Raw genomic sequence first — 17,636 nt, forward strand, 5'->3', positions numbered from 1 at the left:
ACACAGCCAGTTAGGGCCAAGCTGGGCCAGGGGGCTGGGCCTCCAGGCCTGGGCTGCCCCCAAAATGCTGCCCTAATCCTGCAAGGGAAGAGGGGACCAACTCTTCACAGCATCACCAAGACTCGGCCCCCAGAAGGGGGGAAACCAGCCCTGGGGGTGACCCTGCTAACAGGTCAGCCTCAGGGGGCCCGGGACTGTCCGGTGAGCAGGGCAGGTCCCCACATGACAGCCCTGGGACGGGGAGGACTTCTGAGTGCGGTGACCCAGAGCTTCAGCCTGCACTCCCACCCCCAACGAAGCCCACTCTTAGGGTGCCAGGTGCCACTGCTTCCCGTCACATAGCTGGGGCGCTGGCCACACTTCCATACCCCAGCCCCAGCCTTGAGGAGGGGCCAGGAACAGCTACCTGACCCTACCCCCCACCCAAGATGGAACAAAGGGGACTCCTGGCCCGGGGAACTCCCCTGAGACGAGAGCTGGGGCTCTGAGTGGACAGTAACACCCATTTGATAGATCTAAGCACCAAAGCCAACCTTCCTTCCTTCCTTTATCTCTTGTGCCCCACCTCCATCCAAAAAGACCGTATGGGGGAATTCCCTGGTGGGCCAGTGGTTAAGACTCTGAGCTCTCACTGCCAAGGTCCCGGGTTCAATCCCTGGTCAGGGAACTAAGATCCCACAAGCCACACAGCGTGGCCGGGAAAAAAAAAAAACGACTTATGAGGACTTGTAAAATATATCCACGATGTGATTTTATTATTATTTTTTTTTTGATGAAAGAAATGGGGACAAGGGCAAGTACTGGAGGTGAAATCGAGGTTGACGATGAGACACAGCAGCAGACGGGGTGTCTGAGCTTCATCCTGAGAGAGCAGGAGGGTGTTTTAGATGGAATCTCGAAGGCAAGACCCAGAAATGTGAACACTGAGCGGCTGCAGTCTCAGGGCCTCTTGGGGAAGCCTAGGCTGGCCCAGACCCAACACCCTTTTCCCTGCACCCTGCCCTTCCCTCACTGTGTTCACCCCCGAAAGGGAATCAGTCAGGGAAGGCTGCCTTGAAGGGATGGAGGATGGTGGGAGGCAGAGATACAAGAGGGACTTTCTAGAGCAAAGGCACAGAGGTGGGAAAGCATAAGGTGTGTCCGGGACTCAGTGACGGGCCTGTGGGAGGGACCAGAGGGCGTGGAGGGCAGTGATTCCAGATGAGGCTGCTGAGGCAGGTGGGGCTTTAGTGGGGAGGATAAGAGCGGACAGGGGTCTGGGCAGAGGGCATGGGTGTCAGCAGCGGGGCCCAGGCTGTGTCAGAACAGATGACAGTCGGTTTGCCCTCTGTGGCCCAAGGCCCAAGGCTCCAGGAAGGTGTCCACGGCAGCTGACGGCCAGGCTCAGCTTCCTGGGCTTCCCCTCTGCCTCCAGCCTCCCTCACCCTGAGCGGAATGCGGGCGGGTCGGGGTGGAAGGCCGGGCTCAGCAGGGCTGCGCGTGCCCTGCCCCCCTGGGAGCTTGTTTCTGCATCTGTGGAAAGGGAATAGCAATGCTGCCTCCAACTGGCCAGTGCCTGTTTATGAAAGATGGTGAGGTCACCGTCACCACCACCCGCTCCCTGTGGTGGGACGCACCACGGGGAGCTTGACTTAGGAGGCCTCAGGGATGCGGGAGGAAGAAGGGCCGGGACAGAGCCCTTCAATCTCACCAGCCGTCAAGGCCAATGGCAACCTGCTTGTAAGGAGAGGCGTGGCTGAAGCAGGGCCACCTTTGTGTGCCGGCGGGACGGCAGGGGTGGGGCGGGCAGAGCCCGTTGGTGGGCAGCACAGACCACTGGGAAAGTGCCCCTAGAGCGGGCGACTGAGAGCCCGTGTCTCTGTGCCCTGCCAGGTGCCTGGTCCCATGCAGAAGGGCGCCCACAAGCCCCCGCTGAATAGACTCCAGGATGGGCCAGCCGGGGGCAAGCGCCTGTTTCCAGCACAGGACCAGGCAAAGTGAGACCCCTACAGAGAGGCGTGTCCTTCTCCTGGCCCCAGGTCAGCACCCAGTCCTCTCCCCACATCTCTCCCTGGAGGAGACAGCCCTCGCCCAGCCCAGCCCCAGCTCCTGACACACCCACCCCGTCCCTCTTGGAGCTGCACCTCCAGCCTGGAATTTTCCATCACCTACAGCAACCTCCGCCCGCCACCTCTCCACTCCCTCCCATCCTCTCCCAGTGCCAGAGGTGGAGCATCACTGAGCCTCCCGCACTGTCTCGCTGCCATCTCCTCAATCATCTCACCTCTTCCTTCCTTCCCTGGGACCCAGCAGGCAGGGGCCTCATCACCTCTCACCCCATCACCCGTAGCCTCCCACGCCCATGGCAAGGCGGCTCACAAACCTCCCCCGAGCGCCTTGCCGTCCCCCTCCTGCAGGTGTGAACCCAGCTCCTCCGAGACAGAACGCCCCCATGTTCTTCCAGATCCCTTCAGCCTGGCTGAACCCAGCCCCCCACCCCGCCCCTGCCACCGGGTCCTGCTGCTGTCTCGGTAGAGGGCTTGTAGATGTGGAGCTGATTGGAGCCCGGGGCGGCACACCTGAGCTGTTTCCCGACTCAGACCTCCCAGGCTGGGCCCCCACAGGCAAGTCACTTCCCCTCTCTGAGCCTGTTTCCTCACCAGACTGGGGCTGATAATGTCTACCTGTATCACTGCCAGCAGACCATGGGCCTTCCAAATCATCAGAAGGGTCACACACATACGCAGCAAAGAACAACTCAGACCATAGAAGGAAAGATTTAAAAAGACGCAACACAAACGAAAACAAAGCACAAGAAAGAACCAAACTCATCAGACGCAGACGCAGCATCAAAGAGTCTCTGGCTGCTGCAAGAGGAGCAGATGTACATGGACCAGCAAGGGCCATGCCTTCGAGGAAGAAGCGTGGTACTGTGGTGTGCATAGGATTGCACCTCTTGGGTGATTTTTTTTATAAAGGAGGATAATAGGGGATATAAACACATGAGACTATAAGGATCGAACCTCTCTGGGAAGATCCACAAGGAACTAGAACGCTGGTGCCCCTGGGGAGCAGAGCTGGAGGGATTTACCAGGGGAGGCAGGAAAGGGGTAGGGGCTTAAGAGGTACAAAGTACTATATATAAAATAAATAAGCTACAAGGATATATTGTACAACACAGAGAATATAGCCAATGTTTTATAATAACTCTAAATGGAGTATAACCTTGAAAATTGTGAATCATTATATTGCACACCTATCATTTATATAATATTGTAAATAAACTGTACCTCAATAAAAAAAGGAAAACATAAAAGGCTGTATCCTTGGAGCAGCTTCTGGGAGCTGGGAGGGCAAGCAGAAGGCATATTCTAAGAACAGGAAAGGGGGTGGGAGCCTCCAATCGCCCGGGTCCAGCTCGCAGGTCAGCTAGCGGTCACGTCTTTTTTTTTTTTTTTTTAATGTTTATTTATTTATTTATTTCTGGCCGTGTTGGGTCTTTGTTGCTGCCCGCGGGCTTTCTCTAGTTATGATGAGCAGGGGCTACTCTGCGTTGTGCTGTGCAGGTTTCTCATTGCAGTGGCTTCTCTTGTTGCAGAGCATGGGCTCTAGGCATGCCGGCTTCAGTAGTTGTGGCACGTGGGCTTAGTAGTTGTGGCTCACGGGGTCTAGAGCGCAGGCTCAGTAGCTGTGGTGCATGGGCTTAGTTGCTCCGCGGCATGTGGGATCTTCCCGGACCAGGGCTCAAACCCGTGTACCCTGCATTGGCAGGTGGATTCTTAACAACTGCGCCAGCAGGGAAGTCCCAGTACCATACTGTTTTGATGACGGAAGCTTTGTAGTATAGTTTGAAGTCAGGGAGTATGATACCTCCAGCTCTGTTCTTCTTTCTCAAGATTGTTTTGGCTATTTGGTGTCTTTTGTGTTTCCATACAAATTTTAAAATTATTTGTTCTGTGAAACGCACATATTTATACAGTTCTGTGAAAATGCCATTGGTATTTTGATAGGGATTGCATTGAAATGAATCCGTAGATTACCTTGGGCTCCAAGGAATCGGCCTTGAATTAGAAATGTGTTGATGGTGCTGAGCTATCTGGACTGGGTTCGTGACTAAACCCAGTTGAGGCCTCTATATAAACTTTAAGATTCTGGTGGGTGCCTGTGGAAACCTACTTATCTTGCAGCTGCCCAAGGCAAGCCTTGTAAGTAAGTGCCCTTGCTTATTAAACCTGCCACGTATCAATCTGGAGTGGCCTACCTCTTTCTTTGGTCTCTCCCTGCCCCCCAAGTTGGGGTCCAGCCTCAGATTATACCTGAGGAGGCTGGGAAGCAACAGCAATGTGGACCCCTCACTCGGCCATCCACAGCAGCTGATACCCTTAACCTAAGGAGACCAGCAGGCACAGGTGTCATGATCACACCTGTCCCTCCACAAGGTTGTTGTGGGGACTGACTCTGAGGGGTATAAGTACCCACAGAGGATCTCATAAATATTTGGGGAAATGAATTGTCCTCTAAATCAAGCAGAGAGAGGTTTGGGCATCAAAATCCAGATCTTAATGTAAGTGTGATCCCCCCCGGACGTGGTTTCTGGGTAGCAGAATAAAAGGGGTGCAACTGGAGGCTAGGACTAGTGTAGTAGGCAACAGGGACGATGATGGTAGTGGGACTGGGATTAAGATGGCCAGAGTGGAAGACATTCAGGAGGGAGAAGAGGCAGGACCCATGACTGAAGAGACTGGGGGTGGGGGGGAGCAATCTGGATGACACCCAGGTTTCTGCTCTGTGTGACTGGGTGGACAACAGTGTCATGGGCTGAGATGGGGATCTGGGAGACAGAGCAGACTTGGGACAGGTGATGAATTCAGCTCCGGGCATGTCTCTGGTGTCTGGGAAACGTCTAGGTCAGGCCCCCCATTTCTAGCTGAGGCAGGTGAGACCCAAGAGAGTGACGTGCCCCACCCCACACAGCAAGGTGCTGACCCCACTTGGGGGGGCTTTCCTGCCCCACTTCCTCACTATTGTTTAAAAGGTCTCGTGAGCAGAACAGAGCGTGGCTTCTATAAACGGAAACTGGCTCCCCTAACCTGCTCCCAGATACAGCCCGTCAGGACACGTGCATGGCTCGTGGCTGCAGCCAGGTGACGGTGCATGAAGTCCATGGTACTGACCTCTCCGTTCGGGTCTATACTTGAAAATTTCCATAAGACGAAGTTCCATCCAGACACGCCTTGTGCGTGAGCGAATATCCTGTTATTCACCCACTGAACCTCTCTGTCGGCGCTGCTCCGGGGTTGGGCTCTACTTTTCTTGGGCTCTTTGTCTGCCCTTCTGTCCGGCTCAGGAACTGAGCGGCCTTGGGAAGCCTGAGTCAGCAGCATCCTCGCCTCAGCGACTGTGGGCCTCGGGGCTCACCCTGTCCTGAACCGACTCACCTAGCCTGCTGGCAAGTAACCCCAGGCTGTCTCTAGAATGGACCCCAGCTGGGGGCAATCAGAGGTCCCGGCTGACTCTGGCCCCTGGGGAGAAATCGAACCACATCAGACAAAGCCCAGGACCGCCTTACCCCACAGGCATAGCCATGCTGGGCCCCGGAGAAGCTCTGCCTGGAACCCCAAGGGACTCTGAGATCCAGGGACCCAGCTCACGCTCCAGTCCCCTTAACATTATCCCGGTTGGTCATCCAGCCTTGCTTGAGCGCCCCTGTGGATGGGGAACTTCCTTCTGATAAAGGAGCCCTCTTTCCCATGAGCGAAATCTAGTAGAGTCTAACTCCCCGCACCTGCCGCTGCTGGTTCCAGCTCAGCCCTCGGAGGCCTCAGAACAGATTCACTCCTGCCCAGGGACAGCCTTGCAGAGACAGGTACCCAGAACCTCAAACAGGTCCTTCTACCACTGCGTCTCGGTCCATGTCTGGGTGGGTCTCCTGAGAGTGTTCCAGGTGGTCAGTGCCCCCCTAAGATGCAGGACCCAGCACAGAAACTCCTGCTCCTGGGATAGCCGTAGTGCTGACTTACCTCCTTCATTATGGACACTCTGCTTCTGTTAATGTGGCCCAGGGTCTCATCAGCCTTTGGTAAACCTTATCATACTGATGTCTGACAGGCAGTTTCCAGCCATTTAAATGCCACTTTGTTATAAAGCAGAAACTAACACACCATTGTAAAGCAATTATACTCCAATAAAGATGTTAAAAAAAAAAAAAAGTTAAAAGAGAGAGGTAAGATTACTTTTAATAATGTATTTTATTTAACTCAATATATCTAAAATATTATCGCTTCCACTTGCAATAAATATAAACAAGAATTTATAAGAGATTTTATTCTTTTTTTCCCCTAAGCCTTCTAAATCTTTTGCTTTTAAAACACATCTCAATTAGGATATTAAATTTTCAGCAAGCCGTGTTTCAAGTGCTCAGTAGCACAAGTGGCTGGCGGTGATCACATCGGACAGTGCAGGTCTAGAACCCAAGAAAGAAAGAAACTGACATCTCCTGGCATGTACTGCTTCCTAGACCCCTGGTGTCTCTGAGAGGAGGGAGTGGGTGGCTGCCCCCAGGGAGCCCGCCATCCATGGAGGAAGACACACAAGCAGGGATGACGGGCTGGGACGAGCTGGGATGGCCAGTGTGGGTTCAGAAGGGTGGAGTTCAGGGGCCAGCCGTTCCATGGAGACATGTCCAGGGATTCCAGAGGAAGAGCAATGTTTGAGCTGGGCTTGGAGATTGAACAAGGATTCATCAGGTAGGGAAAAGAGGACAGGCACAGAGGGAAGAGCATGAGCAAAGGCACCGGGGCAGGGAGGAGGGAAGGATGAGAATCCAGTGTAGCTCGTGTGGGCAGGAGGGGGGGCGGGGCGGCAGGAGGCCTGGGTGTCAGGCTGAGTTTCTGTGTATTTTGTGCTTCAGGAACTGGATTTTACAAACCTTGGGGTGGCTGTCCAAGGTCTCCCGGAGATAGTCACCAGGAGGCCAGTCTTGTACAGAAGCGCATCCACAGAGCTCCGGAGGCTGGTCACCACGTCCCACCAACCCTCCCTTCTCAATCGTGGTCCCGCCTCTTTGCTCCCCAGTCCAGCCATCCTCTCTCCAGTGTCTACTGCTGTCAGAGCTCCACCAGCCGGCCTGCCCCGCCCTCTCCCATCTCCCCAGTGAATTATTTGGGGAATGACCTTTATCTCTTGTGGTCTTCCTTGGCAGAGGTCAAGAATCCTTCGATGGGCTTCCCTGGTGGTGCAATGGTTAAGAATCCACCTGCCAATGCAGGGGACATGGGATCGAGCCCTGGTCCGGGAAGATCCCACATGCCGCACAGCAGCTAAGCCCGTGCACCACAACTACTGAGCCTGTGCTCTAGAGCCGGTGAGCCGCAACTACTGAGCCCATGTGCCACAACTACTGAGCCTGCACTCTAGAGCCCGTGCTCCACAACAAGAGAAGCCACCGCAATGAGAAGCCCGCGCACCGCAACGAAGAGTAGCCCCCGCTCTCCGCAACTAGAGAAAGCCCGCACGCAGCAACGAAGACCCAAGGCAGCCAAAGATAAATAAATAAAATAAAATAAATAAATAAATAAGAATCCTCTGAGTTGGTTTCCTACGGTCCCTGGCTTTTGCTCCTGCTTTTAAGAAGTAAACTAATCTGGTGAATTCTTGTGTGATGACCGCTGATCCCTGAGGACGCCCGGATGCTGGCGCCAATCCCAGCCTGGTCCCGCCTTCCCCGAGGGACCCAGGGAGCCACATGCCCTGCTCCGTCCTCCTGAGTGCTTATGAATCTCAGGCACAGAGGAGGTGGCCGTGCCTGCAGCTCCTCTCCCTCCGGCCTCTGTGGGTGACAGGGCAGCCCGCCCCATCTCAGGGCTGTTTCTGGAGACAGATTCTTGCCAGAAACTCCAGCCCAGGGGGTCTCGTGCTCCCTGAGGCTCTATATGCTCCCTGGGGCAGCTACTCATGTGCTGGTGTCTCAGATGACCTCATCCTTCACATCTGTGCCCTGCCAGCCGGGTCAGCCCAGGGCTTCTGGTGCGAGTCAGCTGCCTTCTCTTGCAGAAAGCAGGCCAGCTGTTCCCACTCAGCGTGCCCCTCCTGAAGGCTGGTCTGTGAAGGCTTTCCTTCTTCCAAGACCCGTCATCACAGCGACCACCATTCAGAGTTATTCCGAGCTTTGCCGTTGGCGGGGATTCCTCTCCGATGTTTTCAAAGAGGGGAGCGTGTTCTCAAGGCTGGCTTTGCCTCCTCTTTCCTCTGTAGCTCTCCTCCAAGTTTCTTCAAGGGGAACCTGTTGCTGTCATTGAAAATGCCTCCAGGTCACTTTAAATAGATACGAGGGGTTTTTGAAAGTAAAATTCTGTGTCTGTGTGCCAACGCACATTGTGGAAACACACATTCCAGTCTTTTCAGTGTACCGTACATGGTTCCAATTTTTTAAATTGGATTTCAAGCTGGGGCGGGCGGGGACCGCATCAGAAGCCCTTTCCCCAAACCCCGTGGTCCCTGCGCACCCTCCACCCCAACACACACGTGGGTTCTGACATCTCCGCACCACCCCCACCTGGGCCCAGCCCCACCCCCCACCCCGTCACCTGGCGGGCTGATGGCCGGCACCAAGGTGAGCCCTGCAGGCACACTGAGGACGAGGGCTGGGGGCCATCGCGCACAGACACTCACGGTGAGAGGAAGGGGCCAGTGATAATGGTGGCCAGGGGGCCGAGGGAGTGACGGGGCAGCGCTGATCTGACAGTCTGTGGAAGGTGGGCTTGAACAAGGTGGTGGAGGCAGCTGGGGTGGGAGCTGCATGTGGACCCCACCCTGTTGTAAACGTGCATTTCCTTTTTTTTTGCTTTACGATGTTGTGTTAGTTTCTGCTGTACAGTGAAGTGAATCAGTTCTCTGTATACACATATCCCCTCCCTCTTGGACCTCCCTCCTCCCAACCCTCATCCCACCCTTGTAGGTCATCACAGAGCACGGAGCTGAGCTCCCTGCGCTGTACCGCAGGTTCCCACTAGCTCTCTGTCGTACACAGGGTAGTTAAACACGCATTTCTGGCTTCTTCCTGTCAGGCCCCAGGGAAGCCGTCCAGCAGAGAGATCACCCCCTCCCAGCGCAGTCCTGTCCTCACAGCACACTGCTGGTGGGGCTGCCCTCTCCTGGTCCCTGGGGGGCCGGCCCTGCCTTGGGGCTGGGACCCGATTCTCCTGCTGCGAGGCTGGCTGTCCTGGTGAGCAAGACAGGCTGGCAACGAGGCCCGAGGTGAGGCTGAGGACCCTCACGCATTCCTTCAACAGAGTCACTGAGTCCCCTTGGCCTGCCCCAGGGCCTGCGCCGGGCACTGGGGACAGAGATGTGGACCAGCCCACCTGTGTACCTGCCTCCAGGGGGGAGGTGGGGTAACTAAGATGTGCATGTGTAAATCCAAGAAAATGTCACCTCCTCTGAGAAGCCCTCCCTGACCTCCTTTCCTCCTCCCCAACTGAGGTGGCCTTTCCCTTGGTGAGGAAGGAATCTGACTGCCTGGGTTCAAGCTCTGGCTCTACCTCTTGCTGGCTGTGGGCCCTGGGTCAGTCATTCCACCTCTGAGCCTCTGTTTCCTCATCTGTAAAAGGGGGTAGCAATATTACTTACCTCATAGAGTTATCGCAAGCATTAAGCAAAATCCAGGTACATCTCCTAGCATAGGGACCATTACATAGCATGCTCTCAATGGCATTAATACTAGCGACTATTATTGTTGTTGTTGTTGTTATTAAAATCACTATCGCCCTGTTATAGGACTTCCTATCCTTGATTATACATGTATGTGTCTTGGCCACTAGCCCATAAGCTTCCAGAGAGCAGGAACCACGAAGCATTCATTTCTGCATCTCCAGCAAATTTCCTGGCAAACAAAAATATTAATAGTAATAACAATGGGATTGACCTATATACACTACTATGTATAAAACAGATAACTAACGAGAACCTACTGTATAGCCCAGAGGACTCTACTGAATGCTCTGTGGTGACCTAAATGGGAAGGAAATCCAAAAAAGATGGGATATATGTATACGTGTAACTGGTTCACTTTGCTCTACAGCAGAAACTAACAGCGTTGTAAAGCAACTATACTCCAAAAAAAATTAATTAAAAAATGTTAAAAGGATAATAAAAAATAAACAAAATGATTCTGTACAATGCTGAAGAAGAAATAGCAACAGTAACAATAACCGTCACACCATCAGTTACCATTTCTTGAGCATCTACTCCTTTCCGGACACTGTTCCAGGCACTCCAGGTGGACTTTCATTCATCTCAGCGACCCTCCCAGGAAGGGGGCCTCACCCCCATTTCTCGGCCCTGCCCCAGGTCACAGAGCTGGTACTTATGACCCCTATGCCATCCGCAAACCACAGTAGGTCTGGGGCGAGGTGGGGGGCCTCTGTGAGGAGGCCTGGGTCCTGATCAGCCCCCATGCACCCCCGAGGGCTGACTGGACCCTGCCCCTGAGGACATCACCCTGTCTGGGTGTCAGGGTGCTTGCTGGCCCAGAGGGCACGGGGGTGGAGCGGGGGTCTGTCCTCCCTCCTTCACAATTTCCGGCTCCGGGCCCTCCACCCCGAATGACATTTGGGGCCTGTGGATGTTTCCTCTACACCCGATCCTGGGCACTGCCACTCCCAAGCGGGATGCAGTGAGGCCCCTCCCACGCCCAGCTGCAAATGTCCTGATGGGGTGGGGCTATGGCCCTGAGCCGGCAAGGGGCTGGCCCGGAGTCACATGGCAAAACCCAAGTTGCCTCTGATTCTGCCTGAGGGGGGGCATCGGAGGGGCTTCCAGAAGCCCCTGGAGGAGGTGCTGGGATGAGGTTGGGCCCGCCTGGGCCTCTCTCTGCTCCCGCCCGTTGCAGAGCTTTGCTTCATGTCAGCCTCGAGGCACAGACCTGGACAGTGGGTGGGTCTTCACCCTCTTGGGGTCACAGACACTTTAAGAGTTTAAAGAAAGCCCCTGAGACTTCCCTGGCGGTCCACTGGTTAGGACTCCACACTTCCATTGCAGCGGGCACAGGTTCGATCCCTGGCCAGGGAACTAAGATCCCACATGCCACTCGGTGCAGCCAAAAGATAATAAATAAAAACAGGGAAAACGAGCCAACAAGCCCCAGGCCTTCCGCACAGACTCACCACGGGGCCACAGCATCAGGGACCCCGAGGCCTGTCCCCAGTCAGCTCAGAACCCGTCTGCGGCGAGTCCTCAGGGCCTCACCCCAAAAACACACTCACGTGCATGGGAACAAAACTACCTGTGCCTCCTCTGCGTACGTGTAAAGAAGGCTGGTGAAGGCCTCCTGGTTTCTGGACATCTCTCTGCATAGCAGGTGTGTGGATGGAGCGCTCTTTTGAAGAGGGAAATGTCCAGAAGGGTTGAATTGAGGGTGTTCCCCTTTCCCACCTGAACGTCCTGCACTAGTTCCTGAGAGGAACAAGCAGGGGTTCACTTGTCAGGGGATTGGGGTGCGGTGATGGGGTCGTGTCTCTCCTCTAACACAAATCTTAGATACCTAATAAGATGCAGAGTGTTCAGACACCCCCATTTCCCCACCAAATTCCACATTTGGGGAGACTTGGGTCTCTGCACTTTGTGCTGAGTTGGCCACTGAGCCCCCAGGTGCCGTGTGCTGAGCACACACCCATTTTACAGAGGCAGAAACTGAGGCTCAGCACGGGTGTGTGACCTGCCCAGGTCACAGTAATCAGCAGTCCAACTGGGCTCTGCCTGGCCCCCTGGCTTGGTGAGGGGAGTGGAGGAGGGCTGGGGAAAAGACCCCTGAGAGAGAACAAAGAGTGGCTGCAGCTCAGCCTGGAAAGCACAGGTAGGGGGTGAAGATGCAGCGAGACCAGCCCACAGCCCGGGGCGATGTTTGAAGCGCTCCGACTTCCCTCCACCGTGCACAGGCTGGACCTCGGCAGCCTTCCTGCATCCTGAGGCCAGCCCTACCTGGTCTGGACCTTCGGGTCTCCCTCATCTCCCCTCACTCATCTCGGAAGCCCCTCTGCCAGGATAAGGCCTCAGAGGTTACTTGGAGGGAGGTCCACAGGCATGACAGGATCCAGTGGAGCCAGGGTCATGGCCACACCCGCTCCAATGTGTGGAAAGAGTCAGAGCTGTCGCAACCCTAGGTTTGCACTTGATTGCCAAAGAGGGGCTGATTCCGTGGCTCAGGCATTGGCTTCTAAATGCTAAAGAGGACGGTAAGTGATGGGGGAGGGACGGGAGGCTGGCCGGTGCCTTCACGTGCCCCTCCCCTCACTGCTCCAAACCTACACCTCTCCGCAAGGTGACAGTCACGCCCTCCCCAAAGCCCCCGACACATGAAACAGCAATCGGTTCCTCCTCCTTGGGAAAAAGATGGGGACGCTGCCAGCTGACTCACTGTGCCCCATCCTGCAGGCGCCTCTCGGAAGGACAGCTGTCACACTGTTGCTGTCGGTTAAACATGTAACACGTACAGATTTTCGGTGAGAAGTCCTTGTCTCAAAACCGTGCCAGCCTGTGCTTGGCTGGATCTTCTAAGGACAAGTGACCTCACTGTGCACAGTCAGTAGTGCCCGGTGTGGGCCATCCCCCAGTGGCCGTTTCGTGCCACACCACCCCTGCCCCCACCAGAAGAGCTGGGGGTGCCCCAGAGGGCCAGATGTGCTTTAAAAAGTAGAGCACAGGACTTCCCTGGTGGCGCAGTGGTTAAGAACCTGCCTGCCAATGCAGGGGACACGGGTTCGAGCCCTGGTCTGGGAAGATCCCACATGCCGCGGAGCAACTAAGCCCGTGCACCACAACTACTGAGCCTGCGCTCTAGAGTCCGCGAGCCACAACTACTGAGTCCACGTGCCACAATTACTGAAGCCTGTGCGCCTAGAGGCCGTGCTCCACAACAAGAGAAGCCACTGCAATGAGAAGCCCGCGCACCGCAACGAAGAGTAGCCCCCGCTCGCCGCAACTAGAGAAAGCCCGCGCGCAGCAACAAAGACCCAGCACAGCCACAAATAAATAAATAAATAAATTTATATCTATAAAAGCAGAGTGCTAGGCAACGCTGTGCGGAGAGCACTGAGGTGTGGGGAGAACCGGGGGTAGGTCAGTCATCCTTTGAAGGGCCCCCGGGCTCTGAGCCTCTGAAACAAGGCCTCTGTTAAAAGAAGGAGAATTAGGTAATTAGGTCTCTGGAACTCACCCCTGATTTTGACAAACTCTCACCCACCTGCCTCAGGCCCTGCCACTTAGCAGGTGACCTGGGTTCCTCCCTCAGAAACTAAGCTCTGAGTCAGGGTCTCCCTCCACTTCGCTCTCTTTGACAGCTAGAAAACTGCAGCCAATCTTTGCCCCTCTCCCGGCAGGTCCTTCATCCCTGCTGAGCCCCTTCCCACCCTGGCGTCCTCCCCATGGTCCTTAGCAATGCGCCCCCGCCCCATCCGCAGCTTCCGCTCTGCTGTTGTGCCCTGGAGATGCTGCATCCCACCAAGAGGCAGCCTCCTTGTTCCTCCCTCTGCTTCCAGGCTGTCTCTCCTCCCTCCGTCCAACCTCCTATTGCTTTGGCTCCCAGGCCTACTTCCCCATCCTGACCTGTCCCTGTCACTGTCAACACCCGCAGCTGGCCTCATGTCCTGGCTCGCTGCTTCCTCTCCACCCCACTCTGGTCTCCATTCCCGGACACTGTACGTCCACATTCCACTGTCTCAGTCTCCGTGGGCTCCTCCGATGCCCTTGCCCTCCACCCCATGCCCGTGCCACACGCTCACCGCATCACCACCACGAACGGCTCCACGCCAGGACCCCATTCCAATCCTCTCATCCCAGGACCCTCACCCTTTCCTCTGCAAGCTGTTCCCCAGCTCCAGCGATGCTCCAGTCCCATGGACCGCCCAGACACTCACCTTACAGCTTTGCCACGAACCCACAGCTCCTTTCAGTCCCTCACTGCCCTGCTTCCTCAGCTTACATTCTTCTGGTCCGCTCGTTCAAAGACAAACTGAAGCATATTAAAACTGTTCAGTTTGGGGGACTTCCCTGGCAGTCCAGTGGTTAAGACTCCACACTTCCCACGCAGGGGGCACGGGTTCAATCCCTGGTCAGGGAACTAAGACCCCGCATGCCATGCGGCACGTCCAAAAATAAAGCAATAAAAATAAAAATGTTGAGTTTTTTGAGCAAAAACCAATTCCACTGGAGGAGTGCCAAAGGGGGAGTGGCTAGGAGCACCCCACCCACAGGAACTGGGGCGGGACCTCGTAGAGAAGACTTGGGACGCAAAGCCAAGCCAACGAGGACAGTGCTCAGTGGGCTGTACCCTGAGCCGTGGCCTTCCATGGGAAGCCCCGTGGGCTGCGTGTGATTGGCTGTCCTCAGGCTTCCGTCTCTTCCCCTCGAGGCGTTTATAGGCTTAGGTCTGGGTTTAGATTTGGCTGCTAATCTAATCTAGGCGAACCTGCGGGCTCCCATTCAATGAAGGAGCGCGGTCTCAGTCGCTCAGCATCTCCAGACAGCTCTGCACCTTCTCCATTTCTCTTCACCTCTAGGCACCGTCCTTATAACCCGCACCCTCCTCCCCACTCTCATCAGTGACCTGGTTCTTTCCAGAAAGCAGGCAATCCCTTCCCTGCTGACAACACTCACGCCCGTCCCCACGGCGCCTGTCCCCATCACAGTGGCTGATGGCTCCCCAGCGCGTCCAGAGGCAGTTGCTCCCTCGGCACCCTCCTCCTCCCACCGGGTCCTCTTCTCTAAGCACTGGCTCCATCGACCTCCGCTTCATCTTCCATACCATCCGCGCCTCTCTCCTCGACCCACACCTGCTGCACGCAAACACACGTTAAAACCAGCCTCTTCTAAAAGGCTCTCCCTCGACTGACCCCCACCTCTCCCTCCACCTTCTTCAGAGAGCTGACGCCCCTGGCAGACCCCATGCTTTCCCCCACCCAAACCCCCTGAGATTTTTGTCCCTCCCCGACACCCCGAGTCCCACGGCCACCTTCGAGATGGTCTTGTCTGCGTTGCCAAAGCCTGTGGGCAGTTACCTGCTCTCACTGTTCGTCTCAAGGTGTGTAGGACACCTGCTCTCTCCTTCCTCCCAGACCTCCATGAGGGACCACTGCAGGCTCTGTCTTCCCTGTTTCTCCGTTTACCCGTCCTGGACGTTCTCCTCTAGTCTCGTGACTTTAAATGTCACCTCTACCCCAGCAACCCTCAAATCGTGTGCTCTGGCTTCTGCCCTGGCCTCCAGACCCGCACATCCAACTGTCGACTTGACATCTCACCTGCTGGTCCAGCAGCCTCTCCAGCTCAACGTGGCCAAGGCAGGATCCCCAGCTGTCTCTCCAAATCCTTCCCTGTCCCCTCTTTCCCTTCACACTCATCTCCAATCCACCAGTAAGTCCACTTTTCTCTACCTCCAGGGTACTCCTCAACTGCGTCCGCTTCTCTCCATTGCCATCTCTACCCCACTAGTCCGAGCTGCCCCCCTCTCCTGGGTGCCTGCAGGGCCCCTAAGCGACCTGCCCACCCCCAGTTCCTCCTCCCCTCAGAGCCCCTTCTCTGCAAGTCGCCCCCAACCTGCTTCTCCTGGAGCCAATGGCCCCTTCTTAGAAGAATGTTTTTAAACATGTGAAATAAAATTCATAGACTCACAAAGGACACCACTTACTTTCAGCTACAATTATAAAAGTACATTTTAATTGTGATAGCATAATCGATGTGCTCCTTTGTTCATACATTAAATAAGATCTAGGGAATTCCCTGGCAGTCCAGTAGTTAGGACTCCGTACTTCCATTGTATGGGACACAGGTTCAGTCCCTGGTAGGGGAACTAAGATCCGGCAAGCGGTGTGGTGTGGCCAAAAATAAATAAATAAATAATAAATTAATTAATAAATACTTATTTTAAAAAAAAGATCTAGCAGGGGGTCTTTTCAGACACCATAATTTCAAAGTAATAAGCGTAAATATTATCTTGAAATTCACAACCATCATATGATGTAGAAAGATCTGTGATTTCTATTGGGAACAAAGTCACAGGTCCTCGTAAGAGCATTACTGTCGTTTGTTTCCCATATCTGTGTCTGAAGGAAATCCCACATTTCAGGTGGAGGTTCTGCAAATGAAGATGTATTAATACCTCTTTCCCACCCAAGTTTACAAGCCTAATGAATCCTATCCACTGAGGTTTGGACTCCAGGCAGATCTTCCCAATTTGTAAATAAGACTGTGTCCCTCCCCTGCCTGAGCCCTTGAGGGCTTCCTACTGCCACAAGAATCAGGTCTAGACTCCATACTGGGCCCTCCCAGGCCCCTGGTCGCCCAACACAGCCCCACTGCCGGCAACTCCCTCCCCTGTCCCCTTCTCCATCTTCCAGCCTTGAGGAGCTTTGCCCAGACTTGAAATTTGTGGATCTTATTAATCCAGCTCAGCTGTGTCTCCTTCTGGCTCCTCCCTCCCCCTTATTTTCATAAGGCTCATCCCTCGTACCCCGCATGTTTTTGGGGCACTGGCATTCCGAGAAGTTTTCTCTGGTCACCCCAGTAAATGACTTCCCCTGACACTGTGTAGTTTATTTATTGTGATCACTGCTTCTTTTCTTTTTTAAAAAAATTTATTTTATTGACATAGTTGATTTACAATGTTGTGTTAATTTCTGCTGTAAAGCCAAGTGATTTAGTTATACATATGTATATATTCTTTTCCATATTCTTTTCTGTTATGGTTTATCACAGGATATTGAATATAGTTCCCTGTGCTCTACAGTAGGACCTTGTTGCTTACCTGTTTTATATATAGTAGTTTGTATCTGCTAATCCCAAACTCTGAGTTGATCATCCCCCCGCCCCCTTTCCCCTCTGGTAACCATGAGTTTGTTTTCCACGTCTGTGAGTCTGTTTGTATTTCGTAGATAAGTTCATTTGTGTCATATTTTAGATTCCACATATAAGTGATAGCATATGACATTTGTCTTTCTCTGATTTACTTCACTTATAGTATGATCATCTCTAGGTCCATCCATGTTGCTGCCAATGGCATTATTTCATTCTTTTTTATGGCTCAGTAATATTCCATCGTATATATCTACCACATCTTCTTTATCCATTCATCTGAATTTAGGTTGTTTCCACGTCTTGCGTATGCACAGTTTCTGTCTGCTTCCATATAGAAATGGACAATAGCCAGGTCATATATAAAAAGAGAAATCTGACCCACAACCTGCAACAACCAGCCCAGGACACCAATCTATCATGTATGGTAGCCAGCCCGGGACACCTGCTGGGTAAGTTAGACTTGTAGGAAGTCAGACCACTATCTCCAGGAACCAGCCCAGAAAGTCAAACAATAACCCCATGACCATCGACCTCAAAGGACCAGGATCTGATTAATCATGGACAGCTTCCCTCATTTTTGTCCCTGCTTCCAACTTAGTACTGAAGAAAGCCAAATACACTCAAAAACAGTTAAAATGGTAAATTTTATGTTCTGTATATTTTATCATGCCTGAAAAAAAAAAGTGACTTAGAGCCAGAGCTGGGAAGCTGGGTGAGGGGCGGGGCTGAGGGGTGAAGTGAGGGGCACACGGGGCTGGTAGTGTGGTTAGGAAATGGCAGGCCAGGTGTATGGGGGTGGAAGGGCCACGGAGGGC

At 53.9% G+C, this 17,636-nt stretch overlaps 1 long non-coding RNA gene across 1 annotated transcript; it reads right to left on the minus strand.

The window, feature by feature from the left end:
- Positions 1 to 13,002: 13,002 nt before the first annotated feature.
- On the minus strand, positions 13,003 to 14,114 carry LOC137203017 (uncharacterized). Its single transcript, XR_010932851.1, has 2 exons — positions 13,890 to 14,114; positions 13,003 to 13,144 (listed from the first exon to the last, which is right to left on the minus strand). It is a non-coding gene; the product is annotated as an uncharacterized lncRNA (long non-coding RNA).
- Between the last annotated feature and the right edge of the window lie 3,522 nt (positions 14,115 to 17,636).

Source organism: Pseudorca crassidens, chromosome 11 (genome assembly GCF_039906515.1).
Source record: "Pseudorca crassidens isolate mPseCra1 chromosome 11, mPseCra1.hap1, whole genome shotgun sequence".
In the NCBI taxonomy this organism is placed as follows: Eukaryota; Metazoa; Chordata; class Mammalia; order Artiodactyla; family Delphinidae; genus Pseudorca; species Pseudorca crassidens.